At 51.2% G+C, this 9,671-nt stretch overlaps 1 pseudogene; it reads left to right on the forward strand.

The window, feature by feature from the left end:
• Positions 1-376: 376 nt before the first annotated feature.
• LOC125162962 (NADH dehydrogenase [ubiquinone] 1 alpha subcomplex subunit 1-like) lies at positions 377-709 on the forward strand (annotated as a pseudogene).
• Positions 710-9,671: the final 8,962 nt, after the last annotated feature.

The raw sequence follows: 9,671 nt of genomic DNA on the forward strand, positions 1-9,671 counted from the left end.
TTTTATTTATTTTTTGAGAGAGAGAGAGAGAGAGAGAGAGAGTGAGCAGGGGAGGGACAGAGAGAGGGAGACAGAACCCGAAGCAGGCTCCAGGCTCTGAGCTATCAGCACAGAGCCCAACGTGGGCTCAAACTGACCAGGGCTTGAGCCCACGAACCTTGAGATCATGGCCTGAGCTGAAGTCAGACGCTCAACTGACTGAGGCACCTGGGCACCCCACAAAGGACGTGATTAAAAAAGTAAAAAGACAATCTATAGAATGGGAGAAAATATTTATAGATCACGTATGTGATAAAGATTTAATATCCAGAATATATAAACTACTCCTGCAAATCAACAACAAAAAGACAAGCTCAGTTTAAAAGGGCACAAAGGACCTGAATAGACATTGCTCCAAAGAAGATATACAAGTGGTCAATAAGCACATGAAAAGATGTTCAGCATCATTCGTTAGGGAAATGCAAATCAAAACCACAGTGACGAAGGGTTTGGCCTTGGCAACCAAGGAGAGATGTGGTTTGAGATTCCACCCTGGATCAGCGTCATGGCCATGTGCTTGCTCATCCCCGGCATAGCCGCTGCGCACATCCACACGTTCACTAACAGGGGAAAGGGAAAAAAGGCTTGCTGCATTTTCATATCAGTGGAGTTTGATGGAAAGAGGCACGTCTCTGGAGTTAATCGTTACTATGTGTCAAAGCATTTGGAGACTATCTATCAAGGAAGGATTTTCCTTTTTTTTTTTTCTTTAATGTCTATTTATTGATTTTGAGAGAGAGGGAGTGTGTGAGCAGGGTGGGGTAAAAGAGAGGAAGAGAGAGAATCCCAGATGTGGGGCTTGAACTCACAAACCATGAGATCATGACCTGAACCGAAATCAAGAGTTCGACGCTTAACCAGCCGAACCACCCGGGTGCCCCTGGGTGGAAGGAAGTATTTTCCTGATTGATGTAAAATAACTCAGTTATGCTCATCTACCCCTTCTAGAAGGTTATGCACTGTATTAATGTAGTGCACGATAAAAACCACTGGTGTACCAATGTTCATTGCAGCCTTCTTAACAGCTAGAAGATGGAATCAAACCAAACATGCATCAAGAGATGTCTAGATAAAGACAACTTGGTATCGACACACAACGGACTATCATCCAGCCTTACAAAGGAAGGAAGGACTGACACATGGTACAACATGGATGACCTTGGATATGTTGTGCTAAGTGAAAAGAGCCAGACCCAAGAGGACAGATTTCGTGTGCTTCCACTCAGCCGAAGTACCTAGAACAGGAAAGTTCATAGAGACAGAAAGGAAAATGGGCAAGAGGGACCTGGGAGCGCTAGAACGGGGAGTTACTCTTCAAGGGCACGGAGTTTCTGTTTGAGGTAATGAAAACGTTTTGGAAATAGATAGCGGTAATGGTTGCATAACGTTGCGAAAGTCCTGAAAGCCCCTGAGTTGTACACTTTTAGAAAGATTGAGAGATGGGGCGCCTGGGTGGCTCAGTTGATTGAGCGTCCGACTTGAGCTCAGGTCATGATCCCTCTCTTCCTGGGTTCGAGCCCCGTGTTCGGCTCTGTGCTGACAGCTCAGAGCCTGGAGCCAGCTTTGGATTCTGTGTCTCCCTCTCTCCCTGCTCCTCCCCTGCTTGTGCACTTTCTCTCTCTCTCTCTCTCTCTTTCTCTCTCTCTCTCTCACTTTCTCTGTCTCTCAAAAATAACTAACTAACTAACTAACTAAATAAATAAATAAATAAAAGATTGAGAGAAATGTGTGGGTTATAGTCTCATCACAGATCATCAGGAACATGGTGGGATGAACCACGGGCCTTTGCGGGCCCCCGATGGTCCCCAAGCCTCATTCCTCACAAGTGTGGGTGACGGCCTTCCAGAGTAGAGTGCCTCAGCTTCTGCCATGGAGGTGCCCCTGAGATCCAGATGACCAGGGCGAGGCTGAGCCAGAGGCTCCGCAGGGACCTGTCCTGGGATGTGGGCAGCGTGTTAGCTGTAGATGTTCCTCAGGCAAAATGGAACGGCCATGCACGTTTCCAGAAAATCCATTGGCCACTGGTGTGCTTTGGAGCATCAGACGTGTCTCAGGTAGAGAAAGTCCTTCAGGCGCAAAATATTCACTCTTTTAGAGGAACTATAGTCCATTAATTGACTAGTAAGAAAGAAACACTCTCGGGGCGCCTGGGTGGCTCAGTCGGTTAAGCGTCTGACTTCGGCTCAGGTCATGATCTCACGGGGCTCGTGAGTTCGAGCCCTGCATCAGGCTCTCTGCTGTCAGCCCGTCAGCACAGAGCCCGCTGCGGATCCTCTGTCCCCCTCTCTCTCTGTCCTTCCCCGCTGGCACTCTGTGTCTCTCAAAAATAAATAAATCTTAAAAAAAAAAAATAAAGGAACAAAGAATGCAGTGGCAGGTGATGAGGGGATCTGGGAATTGGGGGTGGCATAGCGGGAGACCAGGACTGCGCCAGAGGGCTGGGAAAGCAGGAAGTACAATCACTGCCTCGCGGATGAGTCCATCTGCCCCGCTGATCTTCCTTCCTGCTTTAGTCACTGCAGATACCACCCCCGGTGAGGGCCTTCGAGCCAGGGCTAGGTCACACCCCCTTCCGTGAGTGGCCCCGGACAGGGAGAGAAGGGCTTGCTTCCCAGACTTCCCTGCTGGAGGGTGGCCTACAAGACCATTCTCCCATCCACATCGAACGCACTGGGGAGATGTCATCCCTTAAAAGGGAACTGGGGGCCAACAGGTAGCAGGGACCAAGGAGGCACAGCCCAAAGCCCTATCCTTCCGTGAAATCCACGCCCCTCCTGGATGAACCTCCAACCCCTCCCAGATTCAAGGGTCAGGACCCACACAAGGCTCTGTGACCGTCTCCTCCCCAGGAATCTTAGGGGTATGTTTGTGCATTGGGAGTGGCCGTGCCAGAGAGAAAATTCGTGGCTTTTTAACTTTGGCTGTACAACCTGAGGTCCCTGGGCTGTCCCAGGAAAAAAAAGAAAAAAAATGGCGATCCCACTGCCTAACTCTCAAGATCTTGGCCACTCCAACAGGAAGCAGCTCCAGGCCCACCGCTGGAGGGGGACATGTCCCCAGGGCAAAGGACCCCTCTGGGAGAGACTGGTGAAGTCTGGTGATGTCACCCCCTTCTCCCCATGCAGCTGATCCCGGGGAGACAGAAGTGACTCCTTGGAATGAATGGCAAGTACGACCTGTTCCTGGTCTCAGCAATCTGCAATGTTTGCACCGACGCCAGGCCAGAGGCAGGGCGGGAAGCCAGGAGGGGGTTCAGGGCCCAGCTGGCACAGAAGGACGCAGGGGGCCGGGGTGGCTGGGGTGGGGGACGCCGGCGGGCTCGGGCTGCCACAGCAGGGGCTGAGATCAGTCACACGGGGAAACGTCCCGGAGGAGGGGTCAGGCCGGGCGGGCGATCCGAAGAGGGAAAAGAAACAGGCTGACTCCACGCCAGGCCTGTCACCAGCAGAAACGTGCCAAGCCTGGAACGTTTCCCATTTAACAGATGAGAAAGTGGCCAGAGCTTCCATCTTCCCCAGGGCGGGGTGCGCAGCCAGTGAGTGTGGCAGAGCCGGGGGTCCAAGCCCCAGTCCCTCCTGGTCACATGGAACCAGCAAGGAAGATACGAATGGACGGTTGTGGATGGTGGTGATGACCCGATGAAGGACGGTTTTGGGATTCAAAGGGAGAGAGGCCTTGCTGGGAATTGCGATTTAGGGCTGGGTCTTACAACCCCAGGGGAGCGGGGCGTGGGGGGGGGGAGCTTCGGGGGCCCAGGCTTTTGTCTCTTCCTTTTCCTGTCTCCTTCTACAATGACTGACTGACCACCACTTCAAAGTGACATTGGAACTTCCACCCCTGGACACAGCAAGTGTCACCTCCTGGGAACCTTGCAGGCCAGTTCACGGCTTGCAGCAGTCCCTCAGGCAGAAGGGTGGCCCTGAGGGCGCTGTCACAGGGGCAAGAAAGGTGGTGCACGGGGACCGGACCTCAGCAGAGAGTTTCCTAAAGGCCCGTGTGCCCAGTGCCGAATGCCATCCCTCCCACTGCAAACCCGCTCTTTTGGGCTCCTGGATCCAATCCCAATGTGTTGTGGGGCGCAGGGGTGCTTGCTCCACAACACCGAGCAATGCTCAGACAACCCCAGGGTGCCCCACAGACTCCCCCTTACACACACACACACACACACACACACGTGCGCGTGCATGCACTCACTTCAGACACCAATCCAAAATCCAGGCTGTTACCTGTGCTTCCTACGGGCTGTAAATCAGAGGTTCCTAAGACCCCAGCTCGGGTTGGATTCATTTGCTAAAGAAGCTCGCAGACCTTAGGGAAACATTTAGGGAAACATTTTGCTTCCTAGATTACTCGCTTCCGATGAAAAGACACAGGAACAGCCAGAGGGGAGAGATGTGAGGTGCTGGGACAGGGCTCCGAGCTTTCATGACCTCTCCGGGGGTAGCACCCAAACTGTTTCCGCCACCTGAGAAGCTGTCTGAACCCAGTCCTCTTGGGATTTTGTGCAGGTTTCATCACACAGGCGCCGAGTGTCTAAATCATTGGCCATTGGCAATGGATTCAAACTCCAGCCCCTCTCCCCTCCCTGGAGGGGGGCAGAGACTGAAATTTCCAACCTTCCGATCACCTGGTTGGTTCTCCTGGCAACCAACTTCCAATGGCTAGGTTACCTAAAAGCTTTCCAGCAGTCCCCTCATTAACATAACAAAGACACCTTTATCACTCTTATCAGGGAAATTCCAAGGGTTTAGGAGCTCTGGGCCTGGAACAAGGTCTAAGAGGAAAATACATTTATTATAAATCAGGACAGCACACTTTCCCAGCACATCCCCCTGCCGGCCAGCTGTGCCCACCCAGTGGGTGGAGGCAGGCAGGGAATGCGGGCAGTGGGTCCGAGGGAGGTACCTGTGACTGGTCCTGCTGCCCCTTGCCAGCACCTGAGTCAGGAGCAAACCCATCCTGAGCCTGTCCTCTGCAAAAGCACTGGCTGCAATTTGCAGAGACCATTTTCCTGCGATCTCCAGCCGGTCCTGGACTCTCTCTTGCACTGATGCTCCCCTTGGCCTCTGATAACTGGAATCATGCAACGGTGAAGGTAATTCTGAGCGATGTTCTACAGGACCTCAGGCCAGACTGGAGGACACGAACATCTATTAAAGATCAATAGGTATTTTCTCCCTTGCCTTCTCAGCTCACTGTTCAAAACAAAAACTGAATTAGAACAAAAATGTTGATACAGTAGCTACTAATAAGAGTTAGGCCGTTATCTTATCTTGGGGAACTTGCTGAACTCTTCCCAGGACCGTCCCAGGAATCTCCTTGATCCCGTGTAACAGATGAGTAAAGTGGGGCTCAGAAAGGGGAGGTGAGCTGCACAGCCCATACTGCTGAAACAGCAGCACAGGGCGATGAACCTGCAGTGTTGGCCCCCCAGCCCATATGCTCTATTTCACTGGCATAGGGTGAATGCTACCGCCTCCCTCCAGCCCCCCATCCCCGATCCCGGTGGTCTCTCTAATTAGGAAAGATTTTTCAAGTGAGAATAATCAGGACTACTAGGGATATACTTAACTGTCAGGTCCCACCCTTGCCTATTAATATCCTATCATTCCCGGAGCTCCCAGCATTGCAGCTCAGTGCTCTGCTGGCATTAGCTAAATGTGTGTGGCACAGCTATTGCTTCCAGGACAGTCTTCCAAAGAGGATTATGATCCGTGTACCTGGTTCCTTAGTTGGCTGTAGGGTTAAAAGTCGTCAACACCAAACACTTAGGTGCAACGTTTTTGTCGAGCAGCCCTATTTGGAGTGGGATGGGGGAAAAGAGAAACATATAGAAAGTTAAAGTGAAAACCCAGTGCTACATTGTCAGTTTTAAGCAATAAGGAAATATCCTGGGGGGTGGGGGGTGGGGTGGGGGGGAGAGTCACTTCTGATGTTACCAGTATAATGTTAATGTTAATGTAATGTTACTAATGTTGATGTCGCCAATGGAGCATTATCCCTATTAACATCGGGAAAGTGTTTAGCTGTCCTCAGGGTGCAGGGCGCTCCCTAAAAATTGCAGCTGCCTGGTTGTGGCCAATTTTGGGTTTTAACCGCTAATTAAGCTCAGCTTATTCAGAAACAGGCTGCCTTCGTGATCAAGGGGAAGCGGCTCCACGCTCCTGGTACAAGAGGCCCTCCCTGTGGGTCCAGGACCCTTGGTCTTTGCGCTTAGCTGCCAGCCACGCTCTGTTTCGGTGCTCAGCTCTTCTGGACAAGCCTGGTCTCCACCCGACCCAAACCAGGTCAGATTTAAGGATTAAGGTTCCCACAGTTTAGCCCTATGAGCACAGTTAAATAATGATAGTAATGAATCTACAACGACCAACCAACATCAAAAGACCTAAGTGTGAACTATGCTAAAGGAAACTGGCCTTTGATAACCGATCAGGGAGAGCGGATGGGGGTAACGCATTGAGCACTAGGTCTCAGGACAGACCCTCTGAGGCTACTGTAGTTTGGGATCTGGGAGTGACCCCAGGAGCTCCTCCCACAGAGAGGTTCTCAGAGAACCTCAGAGAACTCAGAGCCTCCTTGGCGGTGATCCTCGGGCTTCCCTGGGGTCGACTCGGACACTTCAACACGGCTGCTGTGCTGGGGAATGCACCCCAGACGTAAGAGCTGGCTGGGGCTGACAGCGGCCGGGCCACCTGCTTGGCAGAGGCGGGAGGGGAGGCCTGGCCAGGCCCCCTGCAACCACCCCCCAGCACTGGCTCAGATGAGAATGGACCGGAGTTGCCTGCAAGTCCCAGGTCACTTCTGTTAAAACCCAAACCTGGGAGTCACTGCTCTCAGCTGCTACAATCCTCAGGAACACTGGGAGGACATTCCTTCCTCGGACCTTATGAAGGTGGGCACAGCCTCCCCCACCAGACCCGGAGTGCCTCCAGGCTCCAAAGGGTTCTAGAACCTGCCCCGTGGCCCCCATCACACGCTACCCCAGGGACCTCGAGTAGAAAGCTCCCTTCTTTGCCTGTGCGGTGCAGTTGGGATAATTTGTAATACATTCCTTTTTGCTCTTCATCAACTTCAAATATATCAAGATGTCCTGAGGGCAAAAGAACCGATTTAACTCTCTGATTAGAAGGAATGCTCTTGGCCTAACGCCTCACTCATTTTGAAATACTGACATTAACCGGGAAAATCACTCAAGCTCTCTTGTTACTTCCTGTGCTTAATTAAGTGGCTCTGCAGGTGACTCACCCTTTTATTTTTCAGAATGACATCAGACTTATTTTCCATTTTAATAGCCTGGTTACTTCATTGATTTTTTAAAATCCAATTTCACTTTCTAGTGCAATTTTTTATCTGTTTTTTTTCCCCCCGCCACCCCAGGAAATGTTAACTCCCATAGTGGCTAAACTCCAACTATTACAAATGCCTCAGTTTTGTTTTGTTTTGTTTTGTTTTTTAATTAGTCCCGCGTCCAAAATCAGAATTTGAAGAAGGAATTAGAGGTATAGTCTTTACGTGCTAATCACCTAAATAATTTCACAAAGTGTTGGAGTTTTTAATATAATTAACTATCGGTGCTATGCCCGAGAGGGGTCCCCACATCCTGCAGGTGGTGTTGGGGTCCCTGCAAAAAGCCCCACCCACAGAAGTCACCTCTGGCTCTCAGGTCCCTCCTGGCCCAATGAAATCTTCACTCTGGTCACTTTCCCCCATCGATTCAAGGAGGGTGATTTGAGCTCCTTCACTATTGATCAGGAGGCTGTTTAACACTTATTAACCTGGAGGTTAATTGTCATTGTTGTTTGGTAAAGCCCGTTGTTTGAGGGAAGACGGGAGATTTTCTCCATATAACACAGTTTGGACTCACAGTCTTGAGAAAAGGCAGATGCCAATGTTTTGCATGGCCCCTGACATTTGTTTATTATTTGTTTCTCTTTCTGTCGGGGGGGGGGGGGTATTTGTTTGGCGCTTGGGCGAGCTGAGTGAATTTCATTTTCCACCCCTCACTGAGGGGTTTTCCTCCACTCAAAGGTCATGTCCTGATTCGATTTCCCAAAAGGAGCCACCCTGGACGGGACAGGGAGAGCACTCATTCTGGGCCCAGCCCTGCTGGGCCCCCAGCGCTACATCAGGGCAATGTGCACAGACCCAGTAACAGCAGCCCAAGGTGGCCCCAGCCTTCTCTCTGGACAGGACAGGAAGGGAGCCAGACACGGGCCACAGGTGAATCTGGTGCTGCCCAGAGCGCTTCTTTCCCAAGGTTCGGTTACAGCCAGAGAACTTGCCAGGGCCGGGTGCACTACAGGACTTCGTGATGCATTTTTGTTTTAATCCAGGAGGAGTCAAAGATATAATGCATGCGGTAGGCACTCTGACATCCCAATTGTCTTCCTTCTTTAACATTTGCATAATGATAATGTGAGAGAGTTGACCGATTGGCTGCAGGACTGGAAGAACATACACTCCGATGATCCTTTCCCCGCTAAGAAACGTGTCGACTATTTGCTCGTAGTTCCCTTCTTGCTCTTAGAATGTCCTGGGTCCTCTGAAGAACTGAGATTACCTCTAGACTAATGTCTCATGTGAAGCAAAGCGGCATCATGATGAAACATGTCATGGTCTGTCCCTTCAGAAAGTTCTTTCTAACCCGTCAGCGGTGATCAGAAATTATACTAGCCATGGGGTGGGGACAGAGAAACCTGAGCTGGATCCCTGCACTTGACTAGCTGATGATCACCCAGGAAGGCAGCTGGTCCACAGAGACACCCATGACAAGAAGCGATGGATGGCAGTGGGACAGGGAGAGAGGGGCCCAGGTGGTAGGGAATGACATCTAGATAACAGCACCCACATTGCTATCAACTTTCATAGCTTTCTAGAACCCATGTTCCACTGGGTTCCATGTGTGGGTGATCCCCCATATCCCTAGAGCCTCAAACCCAGAGACAGATTGCCAGCCCCTTTACTGACATCCCACAAAAACTCTTCAAAAGACATTCGTGTATGTAATAGACTTTACTGAACGGTGGGCGGGGGTGCCTGGCTCATAGAAGGTATTTAACAAAGGTTTATCGGAGGACTCCGTCGAAGGACTCCAATCTGAACATTGGAGTAGACGTCTTTGTTCTTTTTAAAAAAATGTTTATTTATTTATTTTGAGAAGGGGAAAGGGGCAGAGAGAGAGGATCCCGAGCAGGCTCTGAGCTGTCAGCACAGAGCCAGAGTGGGGGCTGGATCTCACAAACTGTGAGATCATGACCTGAGCCGAAGTCAAGAACCGGATGTTGAACTGACTGAACCACCCAAGCGCCCCATAGACGCCTTTGTTCTTAGGCATCTCCAGGCTTCACCCTTGAGGATCTTACTCTGGGGACTTCACCCTGCAACATGGCCCTCCCTGCCGGGGCCACCGAATGACCTGAGTTTACTCCTCATGGGTCCCGATTAATCCCCGCACTCTTCCAGTCATGCCTGCTGGGACGATGCGCCCTATCATCCCATTCGTCCACCCCAATTATTCCGGGGGTATCTGGGGTGGGGGTCACCCATACCTTCGTCGCCAGGACATGAGGAGGGTGGAGTGGCTGGATGGGAAGGAGGAGGTGGGTTTCTCAGAACACCGCCCCACCTTGGAC

Source organism: Prionailurus viverrinus, chromosome A3 (genome assembly GCF_022837055.1).
Source record: "Prionailurus viverrinus isolate Anna chromosome A3, UM_Priviv_1.0, whole genome shotgun sequence".
Classification (NCBI taxonomy): Eukaryota; Metazoa; Chordata; class Mammalia; order Carnivora; family Felidae; genus Prionailurus; species Prionailurus viverrinus.